Source organism: Pristiophorus japonicus, chromosome 1 (assembly GCF_044704955.1).
Source record: "Pristiophorus japonicus isolate sPriJap1 chromosome 1, sPriJap1.hap1, whole genome shotgun sequence".
Classification (NCBI taxonomy): Eukaryota; Metazoa; Chordata; class Chondrichthyes; family Pristiophoridae; genus Pristiophorus; species Pristiophorus japonicus.
This window is the reverse complement of record NC_091977.1, coordinates 409,892,480-409,905,552: the sequence shown is the minus strand read 5'-3', so window position 1 is coordinate 409,905,552 and position 13,073 is coordinate 409,892,480. Positions and strand designations below refer to the sequence as shown.

Below are 13,073 nucleotides of genomic sequence, written 5' to 3'. Positions count from 1 at the left end.
TCCATTAAAATTCTAGTCATCCAAATGGAAGCAGATAAAGTAACTTAAAGGGGTCATGTGGAAGCTGTTTCAACAGTGATCTTATCTCAGCTATATATTCATGCTGTTGGGCTCAATAATGATTCCAAGCCAGCACCATGTGTTACTGACTGTATCTCTACTGCTGTTAATCCAAGTCTCTTGTGCCTTCAAGCTCAGACCCCTGCCAGTTTCCTTATATGATGGAATTCACTGTTTTTAAAAGAAGGTTCCAGTTGCTTAAAATTATCTACGCCTGTGTAAAAGTGCTGTCTGCACAATTGGCATTGACCCCAAACCATGGCTCAATTGGCCAATACATAATGGGTCAAAAATGGCGGCCTTGCCGGGTGCATATGATGTGCGCACGCACCCGGCGAGGCCTCGCAAAGCCGATTCTCGGCGTGTGATGTGTATTCTCTGAGAACCGGCTTTTCCGCTCTGTCAAAATGTCTTTAGACAGATCCTACGCATCCCCGCAGGAAGGACATATGCAGGGCAGAAATTGGGCTATTAGGCGAATTCTTGCCCAGCGAATGTCCTTCAAATTCTTACGCCTGGTAAAAGCAGGCTTATAGCTTAAAACAGAAAAATTACATTTATCACTCATTTTTATATTAAAAACCCTGTCCATTAAGGTAAGTTTATTTTTAACCTTATTTAAACACATTAAAACATTTCTAAAACATTTAATTACATTCACCAATTAATTTTAAATATGAGGTGTTTTTTTAAATTTATTGTGCTGTGTTTCTTGTTTTAGGGGGTTATTCTCATTGATAGTAATGGGAGCTCGTACAAACGGAATTCCCATTATTATCAATGACAATACTATATAATGATTGGTGGTCCAGGCCCACGTGATTCCAGCATATGCGTCCGTACGTGGAAGACATGTTCCCGTGAGCTGTGCAGCGAATTGAAGGCCTCCCATGTTCCTCTGGGACTAATAGGCATTTTTGTAGATTTTTTCCGGATCGGCGGCATTCGTCCGAAGGAAGCCACCGACCGCAATTTTCGGCCCCATATGGTATGATGCTGAGCCATACAGAAGAAAGAACTTGCCTTTATATGAAGCCTCATGACATCCCAAAGAGCTTCATAGCCATTAATTCTTCTGAAATGTAGTTACTTTTTTTAGTAGGCAAACAAATTAAGACATGCAGACCAAGAAGGACTTGGTTTCATCTGCAGTCTGTGCTGAGTTAGCTGATCACAAGCAGTGGAGCAGAAATAGAGCTCCAATTGATCTCAATGTCTCAAACTAGAGCGAAGAACTGGCTAGTGATCCTGCTCTTAATCTCTGTCAGGTGATTTTTGCTGGAGTGTGCATGTGTGTGTTCATTTAGTAGGGATACCAAAATTCTTTGCTATAATGCACTCCATTGCTGAATATCTTGAGCAAGTCAGTGTTCTCCCTATCTCCAATACCACAAAAATGAATAACGTGGTCGTTCATCTCATGGATGTTCATTATAAATTCAAGTCTGTGTAGATACCTTCTTAGATTGAGTGGCAACATTTGCTCTCGTACGCAGTCTGAACATTTTACTATTATGGGACTCACATTGCCCTATATTGACCTGTATGATAGCAGGACCTAGGGATCTAACAGTCATACCCCTTGTGACCTGGATGTTTATGATTTTTGCACATGTATTTATTCAATGGCCTGGAAATCGTGGCCTCCCCGAGTCCGCACGGAGTTTCTACGGACCCGGGAAGGCATCGGAAAAGCAGGTTTTCAGCGCACAATGCACATGTGCTGAAAACCGGCTTTTCTGCTCTGTCAAGTTTCTGGCTAGACAGATCCTCTGCATATTGGGAGCGAGGACATTTGCAAGGCAAGATTGCGGGATTTACACCCAACAAATGTCCTCAAAACTCTTGCGCCTGATAAAAGCAGGTACATAGCCTACTTTTACAGGCATAAGAATTTTAAAACACACAAAAACATAGTTAAATAAAATTTTAAAAACACGTTATTGTTAAAAACCCTCCCCACTACGGTAAGTTTATTTTAAACCATAATTTTAAAAACTTTTATTTTAAAAAATCGGAGTGTTTGGGGGGGGGTGGAGGTTCTCATTCATAATAATGGGAACTCCAACTACGGAGTTCCCATTATTATGAATGAGAATATACTGCACCTGATTGGCTGCCCAGAGCCATGTGACTCCAGCTCCAGACCTGCGTACGTCCTGACGTGCATGTGCTGCGACGCGCAGTCAGGAGAGGCCTCAGGACCGGGATCTCACGTGGCCGCAGCAACTTCAGGTAGGTGGGCATCTTTTTTCTAAAATCTATTCGAACGCCCGCGGGAAGGAGAAACCGGGATTTCTGGGCCAATGTTTCCACTGATGAGGCGAGGCATGATTTGAATCAGTACGTTGCCTTACTTCACTGTAAGGTGAATGTAGAGAGTAACAGTTATGATCAGATTCCCTTAGTTCAATTGGGAGAACTAACCATGTATTGATAAAATGGGGGCAAAATTTTCCCCTTTTCAGAGGCCTGTTAGCGCCCCCAGGGGCGCAAGACGCTTTTCGCCCGGGAGGGGAGCACTACCGCCTCCCAGGAAATTTCCCGGAAGTTTGCTGAGGCGCTGCCATGGCAACTACATCATTGAACCTTCACCGCTGCACGACGACCCCTTACTGCCCCACAGGGGAAATTGCCCCGTGGCCCGCGAGGCTGGCATGAGCGAATGTCAACAGCTGACATCCGCTTGCGAGGCGGAAGTTAAAGGGAATGGCACCAGGGTCCCGCGCCATCATCTTGTTTTTTTTGCCGACTCTCAGGTCAGCTTCCCTACATCCATTTTTGCGTGGTCCAGGCTGCCATCGTGCAGCCCGGCACTCTGTTTTGGGTGCCGGCTCCACGCCCGGTACCACGCTGCCCTGGTGGTGTAGTGGAAGCCATCAGAGGCTTTGCAGAGCGTGCAGCGGCCCTCCCCTTTAAGCGAAGGGGAGGGGCGTTGAAGCACATCAGCGCTATATGTAGCATCTGCGGAGCGCTGCACAACTCGCCCCAGCATCGCTATTCCTCCTTAAAGTGACATAAGTTAGATCGGTATATCCAAGGGCATAAATACAAAATTTAGGACTTATGAGGAAGGAAATTGGTCTCGCATTGGAAACCGGCATGAAATCATCAGCCTGAGGCACGCCATGAATCTCATCTATATAAAATCGGCAAGCTGTGGACACCAATCGAGCATTCCAATGTAGCTGGCTGGTCAGGGCCTTTGCAAAATTGGTTGGCTTGGACAATGCGCTGATCTGCAAGTAAGTCCTTTGGGGGGAGGCGAATGCGACAGGGCGAGCAAGAGTGCTCCTCCTGACTCCTCATTAACCTTTCCTCAGCAGCCTCCAGCAGTCCCTTTAAAAAGCTCTGGTTAGGCCACTGTAGACCCAGAAAAGCAGAGCAGACAGGGGTAGCACATGCTCCATAAGTTTTCAGCTGAATTTGGCAGAGGGGTCCTAAAACACGTATTAGGCCCATGATTAGCATATTCAGGAGGCCTACTGCATATTTCAGGAAGGTGCCTTGGACACTTGGAATGCTCATTTCACGCTCAATTTTTAGCGGGCCTGATGCAGCTCAATTTCTCCCAAATGATGTGACCCTGGTCTAAAACCCTCACTTGCGTGGTTGTACCTTACAGGCAAAATTTACATCCTCTCTCACTTCCAGCTGAATTTAGGTTGGAAGTTAAAGTGGCGTAAAACTGCTGTATTTGTTCCAAGTACAAAATTCCAACCCCCCACCTGCGAGTTAGATCTGCTGAACTTACGCTTTACCAAAACGTTGGAATTTCGGGTCAAATGATTTTATCTGGTTTTTAATTAAGCTACTGATTTCGTTTTTTAAAACTTAAACCAAATAATTATTCAATTGAAGCAAGTCAATGGCAACATTTAAAACATTTTTTTCATGGGATGTGGGCGTTGCTAGCAAGGCCAGCATTTATTGTCCAACCCTAATTGCCCTTAAGAAGGTGGTGGTGAGCCGCCGCCTTGAACTGCTGCAGTCCGTGTGCTGAAGGTACTCCTACAGTGCTGTTCGGAAGGGAATTCCAGGATTTTGACCCAACAACGATGAAAGAATGGGGATATATTTCCAAGTCAGAATGGTGTACGACTTGAAGATAGTGGTGCTCCCATGAACCTGCTGCCCTTGTCCTTCTAGGTGAGAGACGTCGCGGGTTTGGGAGATGCTGCCGAAGAAGCCTTAGCGAGTTGCTGCAGTGTATCTTGTAGATGGTGCACACAGCAGCAGTACATTGGTGGTGGAGGGAGTGAATGTATAAGGTGGTGGATGGGGTGAAAATCTAACAGATTGCTTTGTCCTGGATGAGTGTTGTTGGAGCTGTATTCATCTAGGCAAGTGAATTATTAAGGATGTCATAGCAGCGCATTTGGAAAATGGTGACATGATAGGTCCAAGTCAGCATGGATTTGTGAAAGGGAAATCATGCTTGACAAATCTTCTGGAATTTTTTGAGGATGTTTCCAGTAGAGTGGACAAGGGAGAACCAGTTGATGTGGTGTATTTGGACTTTCAGAAGGCTTTTGACAAGGTCCCACACAAGAGATTAATGTGCAAAGTTAAAGCACACAAGATTGGGGGTAGTGTGCTGACGTGGATTGAGAACTGGTTGTCAGACAGGAAGCAAAGAGTAGGAGTAAACGGGTACTTTTCAGAATGGCAGGCAGTGACTAGTGGGGTGCCGCAAGGTTCTGTGCTGGGGCCCCAGCTGTTTACATTGTACATTAATGATTTAGACGAGGGGATTAAATGCAGTATCTCCAAATTTGCGGATGACACTAAGTTGGGTGGCAGTGTGAGCTGCGAGGAGGATGCTATTAGGCTGCAGAGTGACTTGGATAGGTTAGGTGAGTGGGCAAATGCATGGCAGATGAAGTATAATGTGGATAAATGTGAGGTTATCCACTTTGGTGGTAAAAACAGAGAGACAGACTATTATCTGAATGGTGACAGATTAGGAAAAGGGGAGGTGCAACGAGACCTGGGTGTCATGGTACATCAGTCATTGAAGGTTGGCATGCAGGTACAGCAGGCGGTTAAGAAAGCAAATGGCATGTTGGCCTTCATAGCGAGGGGATTTGAGTACAGGGGCAGGGAGGTGTTGCTGCAGTTGTACAGGGCCTTGGTGAGGCCACACCTGGAGTATTGTGTACAGTTTTGGTCTCCTAACTTGAGGAAGGACATTCTTGCTTTTGAGGGAGTGCAGCGAAGATTTACCAGACTGATTTCCGGGATGGTGGGACTGACCTATCAAGAAAGACTGGATCAACTGGGCTTGTATTCACTGGAGTTCAGAAGAATGAGAGGGGACATGATGGAAACGTTTAAAATTCTGACGGGTTTAGACAGGTTAAATGCAGGAAGAATGTTCCCAATGTTGGAGAAGTCCAGAACCAGGGGTCACAGTCTGAGGATAAGGGGTAAGCCATTTAGGACCGAGATGAGGAGAAACTTCTTCACCCAGAGAGTGGTGAACCTGTGGAATTCTCTACCACAGAAAGTAGTCGAGGCCAATTCACTAAATATATTCAAAAGGGAGTTAGATGAAGTCCTTACTACTCGGGGGATCAAGGGTTATGGCGAGAAAGCAGGAAGGGGGTACTGAAGTTTCATGTTCAGCCATGAACTCATTGAATGGCGGTGCAGGCTAGAAGGGCTGAATGGCCTGCTCCTGCACCTATTTTCTATGTTTCTAAGAGTATTTCATCACACTTCTGACATGTGCATTATAGATGGTGCAAGGGCTTTGGACAGTCAGGAGTTCAGACACTCGCCACAGAATACCCAGCCTCTGACCTACTCTTGTTGCCACATTATTGATGTGGCTAGTCCAATTATGTTTCTGGTCAATGGTGACCCCCAGGATGTTGAGGATGGTGGATTCGGCAATGATAATGCTGTTGAATGTCAAGAGGTGGTGGTTAGACTCTCGCTTGTTGGAGGTGGTCATTGCCTGTCACTTGTGTGTCGCGAATGTTACTTGCCGCTTATCAGCCCAAGCTTGAATGTCATCCTTCTTGCTGCATGTGGGCATGGACAGCTTCATTATCTGAGGAGTTACGAATGGCACTGAACACTGCACTAAGTGCTGAGTGGGGAGTATCCATCAAAGCCGGCTTCCCATGAAACTACAACAGCATGAGCTGTTCGATTCTTAATCCGTAGATCAATTGGTGCATATGGAGCCTACTTGATGTAAACCTGCCATTCTTTTGAAATTGTTACTCCTCTTTCATTGAGAGCTTCGCAACTATATCTTGTCCGCTTGCTAATTCCAGCAACAGGCAGAACAGAAAACATCTCTACTTCTGACCTTATGATGGAGGCAAGGTTATTGATGAAGCAGCTGAAGATGGTTGGGCCTAGGACAGTGCCCTGAGGAACTCCTGCAGCAACGTCATGGGGCTGTGATGATTGAGCTCCAACAACCACAACATCTTCCTTTGTGCTAGGTATGACTCCAGCCAGTGGTGAGTTTTCCCCTGATTCCCACTGACTTCAGTTATACTGGGCTTCTTAATGCCACATTCGGTCAAATGCTGCCTTGATGTCAAAGGCAGTCACTCTCACCTCACCTCTGGAATTCAGCTCTTTTGTCAATGTTTGGACCAAGGCTGTAATGAGGTGTGGAGCCAAGTGGTCCTGGCGGAACCCAAACTGGGCATCGGTAAGCAGGTTATTGGTGAATATGTGCCGCTTGATAGCACTGTTGACGACATCTTGCTGATCACTTTGCTGATGATTGAGAGCAGACTGATGGGGCGGTAATTGGCTGGATTGGATTTGTCCTGCTTTTTGTGAGAGGGCATACCTGGGCAGTTTTCCACATTGTCGAATAGATGCCAGTGTTGTAGCTGTACTGGAACAGCTTTGTTTATAGCATGCTGTTTCCACTTTTTAGCATGCATGTCGTCCTGTGTTGCAGCTTCCCCAGTTGGCACCTTATTTTTAGGTATGCCTGGTGCTGCTCCTGGCATGCACTTCTACACTCCTCACTGAATCAGGGTTGGTCCCCTGGCTTGATGGTAATGATAGAGTGAGGGATATGCCGGGCTGTGAGATTACAGATTGTAGTGGAATACAATTCTGCTGCTGCTGATGGCCCACAGCACCTCATGAATGCCCAGTTTTGAATTGCTAGTTCTGTTCTGAATCTATCCCATTTAGCATGGTGGTAGTACCATACAACACGATGGAGGGTGTCCTCAGTGTGAAGACGGGACTTGATCTCCACAATGACTGTGCGGTGGTCACTGCTACCAATGCGGTCATGGACAGATGCATCTGCGACAGGTAGATTTGTAAGGACGAGGTCGAGTAGGTTTTTCCCTCGTGTTTGATCTTTCACCACCTGTCGCAGGCCTAATCTGGCATCTATGTCCTTCAGGACTCAGCCAGCTCTGTCAGTAGTGGCGCTACCAAGTCACTCTTGGTGATGGACATTGAAGTCCCCCACCTAGAGTACATTCTGTGCCCTTGCTACTCTCAGTGTTTCTTCCAAGTGGTGTTCAACTTGGAGGCGTGCTGATTCATCAGCTGAGGGAGGGTGGTAATCAGCAGGTTACTCACACATGCTTGACTTGAAGCTATGAGACTTCATGAGGTCCAGATTCAATGTTGAGGATCCCAGGTCCACTCCCTCCCGACTGTATACCACTGTGCCACTACCCCTGTTGGCTCTACGTGCCGGTGGGACAGGACATACCGAGGGATGGTAATGGAAGTGTTTGGGACATTGGCTGAAAGGTATGATTCTGTGAGTATGATCAGGTCAAGCTGTTGCTTGACACATCTGTGAGATAGCTCTCCCAATTTTGGCACAAGTCCCCAGATGTTAGTGAGGAGGACTTTGCAGGGTCGACTGGGCTGGGTGCACCATTGTCCTGTCCATAGCCGGTGCTGAGCTCGATGCTGAGTGGTCCATCCATTTTTTTTCTTCCTATTGTTTCTCGTAGCATTTTTTTTTTACAACTGAGTGGCTTGCTAGGCCATTTCAGAGGGCAGAAGAGTCAACCACCTTGCTGTGGGTGTGGAGTCACATATAGATAGGCCAGACCAGGTAAGAACGGCAGATTTCCTTCCCTAAAGGTCTTTAGTGAACCAGATTGGGTTTGATGACAATCTCATAGTTTCATGGTCACCATTACTGATACTAGCTTTTTATTCCAGATTTATTTAATTAACTGACTTTAATTTCCACAGCTACAGTGGTGGGATTTGAACGTACGTCTCGAGATCATTAGTTCAGTAACATAACCACTATGCTACCATTCCCGGTATATTGATACATCAATACAACAGACTTGAGTTTTAGGACAGGGGCTCAAACCCACCACTCTCATGTGGCAAGTTCCATGGGAGAGCAGGTGCTGGAAGACAAGAGAATACGAGGGATGAAGAGAAAATCAAAACCAGTCAACCGAAGCCACACGCATGAACCCCTAGGAAAGGAGTACAGAATAACATTTTCTGACACCTGGGAGAAAATTATTGGTCCAAGCTCTCAGTGCAAGGAATGATGTGCTATGCATGGGTGAACTTTAAGTAAAAAAACTAATCTTGAGGTGCTGTATCTATTATATATTATATGCAGCACAGAAACAGGTCATTCAGTCCAATAGGTTCATGTCAGCATTTATTCTCCACACAAGCCACCTTCCATCGCTTCTTCATCTAACCTCATCAACATATCCTTCTATTCCTTTCTCCCTCATGTGTTGATCTAGCTTCCCCTTAAATGCAGGTATGCTAGTTACCTCAATCACTTCTTGTGATAGCGAGTTCCACATTCTAACCACTTGCTGGATAAAGGAGTCTCTCTTGGATTTATTACTGACTATTTAAGGCCCCTAGTTCTGGTCTCCACCACAAATGAAAACATCTTCTCTATAGCTACCCTATCCAAACCCTTTCATAATCTTAAAGATGTCTATCAGGTCACCCCTCAGTCTTCTCTTTTTTTAAAAAAGAGAAAAGCGCCCCAGGCTGTTCAATCTTTGCTGACAGGAATAACCTCTCAGTTCTGGTATCATTCTAGCAAATCATTTTTGCACCTTCTCCAGTGCCTCGATATCTTTTTAGTAATTTGGAGACCAGAACTGTTCACAGTACTCCAAGTTTAGTCTAACCCAGGTTCTATACAAGTTTAACATTACTTCCCTGTTTTTCAATTCTACCCTGCTAGAAATGAACTCCAATGCTTTGTTTGCTTTTATATGGCATTAATAACCTGCATTACCTCTTTGAGTGATTTGCGTATCTGGTCCACACAGATCCTTCTGCTCATCTACCCCATTTGGACACATAGGTAGGTATTTTTTGTACCTGGGCGGGGCGGGTCGGGCATGGGTGGTCAGCATGGCGGGTCGCAACCCCGCTGCTGCTTCCATCCCACTGTAGAAAATGACTTTCCGATAATGGGGCCTAATAAGTCCGCCCTGCGCGTTACCCGGCTCAATTAAATGGTGCAAGTCTGATGGTGTCATCCATAATACGTTTTCTGCCAGTATGTTTAAAGGGACCATGGCCACATTGCATTTGAAGGTTCATCTAGGAGTATTCAGGTAGCTCACTAAAGGTTTTCATTGCACCCAGGTTCTCCGATGACTCACTCCATATCCTTGTGGAGGGAGTCAGAGCACGCAGGGAAGTCTTCTTCCCTTCCAATGGGTGGAAGAGACCCCCTCAAGAGACAAAAAGAGCCAGGCTCTAAATAGCTGAGGAGGTAAGTAGCAGGGATGTGTTCAGGAGGATCTGGGTGCAGTGCCGCAAACATTTCAATGATTTAATTAGATCTGGAAAGGCGAGTACAATGCCACACTCAACTTCATCTTGCTGTGCCTCTCATCTCATCCCCATCACTCTGCCTTCCCAATCCTACTTCTACACATCTTTACTCACACCAACATACCTTCCACGTCCACCCATCCCCCTTTCTCTATCTACATTATCACATCACCATCTTACAAGCTGTGATATATTATTACGACATCAGTAAAGCACACACATACAAAATGGCTCTACAGGAACTTGTCAGAGGGCTTGACAAGGTGGATGCAGAGAGGATGTGTTTCCACTGATGGGGGAGACTAGAACTAGAGGGCATGATCTTAGAATAAGGGGCCGCCCATTTAAAACAGAGATGAGGAGAAATGTCTTCTCTCTGAGGGTTGTAAATCTGTGGAATTTGCTGCCTCAGAGAGCTGTGGAAGTTGGGACATTGAATAAATTTAAGACAGAAATAGACAGTTTCTTAAACGATAAGGGGATACGGGATTATGGGGAGCGGGTGGGGAAGTGGAGCTCAGTCCATGATCAGATCAGCCATGATCTTATTGAATGGCGGAGCAGGCTCGAGGGGACGTATGGCCTACTCCTGTTCCTAATTCTTATATTCTTATTGTTATATATGTGGACTTGTATTTACTCTGTACAGTAACCAGAGGGCTCATTCCCTGGAGTCCTAAGGGATCCCATAATCCCTTAGGAGCACAGGTATTTAAGAAGGTTTCACAGGTTGGAGAGGCACTCTGGAGACCTGCAATAAAAGACTAAGGTCACACTTTACTTTGAGCTCACAGTGTTCAGTCTGACTCTTTCTCCATTCACAACAACTGGTGATGAGATACAGATAGCGAGCCCAAAGATGCAGAGAACAGTGGCATCCTGGAGAAATTTTCGGAGGGAGATGATTGGTAAACTTTTGTGGAGCGACTCGACCAATACTTTGTGGCCAACGAGCTAGATGGGGAAGAGAGCACTGCCAAACGTAGAGTGATTCTCCCCACCGTCTGTGGGGCACCAATGTATGGCCTCATGAAGAATCTGCTCACTCCAGCGAAACCCACAGAGAAATCATACGACGATTTGTGTATACTGGTCCGTGAGCATTTGAACCCGAAAGAAAGCGTTCTGATGTCGAGGTAACGGTTCTACACGTACAAAAGGTCAGAAGGCCAGGAAGTGGCAAGTTATGTCGTTGAGCTAAGACGCCTTGCAGGATATTGCGAATTTGAAGGACATTTAGAGCACATGCTCAGAGAATTTTTCGTACTTGGCATTGGCCATGAAACCATACTTCGCAAGCTTTTGACTGTAGAGACCCCAACCTTGAGTAAGGCAATAGCAATAGCCTAGGCGTTCATTGCCACCAGTGACAATACAAAGCAAATCTCTCAGCACACAATTGCTGCTACAAGTACTGTGAATAAAGTGATGTTGTTTTCGAATCGTAACGTACAGGGCAGGTCACACATACCTGCAGCTACACGTCCGCAGATGTCTCAGAGTCTACCATCAAGGGTGATAAATGCAAGACCATTAACACCTTGTTGGTGCTGCGGGGGTGATCATCGTTTCCATTCATGTTGATTCAAAGGAAATGTTTGCAAGGGCTGTGGAACAATGGGACACCTCCAACGAGTGTGCAGGCAAGCTGCTAAGCCTGTTAAATCTGCAAACCACCACGTTGCAGAGGAGAATGGATCCACGGAAGATCACGACGAACCAGAGCCTCAGACCGAGGAGGCAGAGGTACATGGGGTGCACACATTCACCACGAATTGTCCCGCGATAATGCTGAATGTTGAACTAAATGGACTCCCGGTGTCAATGGAGCTGGACACGGGTGCGAGCCAGTCCATCATGGGCAAAAAGACTTTCGAAAGGTTGTGGTGCAACAAGGCCTCAAGGCCAGCCTTAACTCCAGTTCGCACGAGACTTACATTAAAGAACTGATTCCTGTAATCAGCAGTGCTACCGTAAAGGTCTCCTAAGATGGAGCGGTGCACAAGCTACCACTCTGGGTGGTAGCAGGCGATGGTCCCATGCTGCTCAGCAGGAGCTGGCTGGGAAAGATACGCTGGAACTGGGACGACGTCCGAGCACTATCGCCCACTGATGACACTTCATGTGCCCAGGTCTTAAACAAATTTCCTTCGCTCTTCGAACCAGGCATCGGGAAATTCCAAGGAGCAAAAGTGCAGATCCTCCTAATTCCGGGGGCGCGACCCATCCATCACAAGGCGAGAGCAGTACCGTACACGATGAGAGAAAGGGTAGAGATCGAGCTAGACCGGCTGCAACAAGAAGGCATCATTTCACTGATCGAGTTCAGCGAGTGGGCCAGTCCTATTGTCCCAGTCCTCAAGGGAGACGGCACCGTTAGAATCTGTGGCGATTACAAAGTAACTATCAATCGTTTATCCCTGCAGGACCAATAGCTACTACCAAAAGCCGACGACCTCTTTGCAACGCTGGCGGGAGGAAAGACGTTCACAAAGCTGGATCTGACTTCAGCCTACATGACGCAGAAACTGGAGGAATCATCGAAGGCCCTCACCTGCATCAACACGCACAAAGGTCTTTTTGTCTATAATAGATGCCTGTTTGGAATGCGATCAGTGGCGGTGATATTCCAGAGAAACATGGAAAGTTTACTGAAGTCGGTCCCGCACACTGTGGCCTTCCAGGACGACATCTTGGTCACAGGTCTGAACACAGTCGAGCACCTGCAGAACCTGGAGGAGGTTCTTAGTCGACTCAACCGCGTGGGGCTCAGGTTAAAATGCTCGAAGTGCGTTCTCTTGGCGCCTGAAGTCGAGTTCCTGGGAAAGAGGATTGCGGCGGATGGCATCAGGCCCACTAACACGAAGATGGAGGCATTCGAGAACACACCAAGGCTACAGAATGTGACGGAGCTGTGGTCGCTTCTGGGACTCTTGAACTATTTTGGTAACTTCTTACCAGGTCTCAGCACACTGCTAGAACCACGACATGTCTTACTATGAAAAGGGGGTAATTGGGTTTGGGGCAAAAGCCAAGAAAATGTCTTCGTAAAAGCGAGAAAATTGTTATGCTCAAACAAATTGCTTGTGTTGTATGATCCATGTAAGCGTTTGGTACTAGCATGTGATGCGTCGTCATATGGCGTCGGGTGTGTATTGCAACAAGCTAATGATTTCGGGAAACTGCAACCAGTTGCTTATGCATCCAGGAGTCTGTCA

At 46.4% G+C, this 13,073-nt stretch overlaps 1 protein-coding gene across 5 annotated transcripts in view; it reads right to left on the bottom strand.

The window, feature by feature from the left end:
* tox (thymocyte selection-associated high mobility group box) overlaps positions 1-13,073 on the bottom strand; it is a 425,064-nt gene that overhangs the window by 73,781 nt on the left and 338,210 nt on the right. The gene's annotated exons all lie outside the window — the stretch shown is intronic.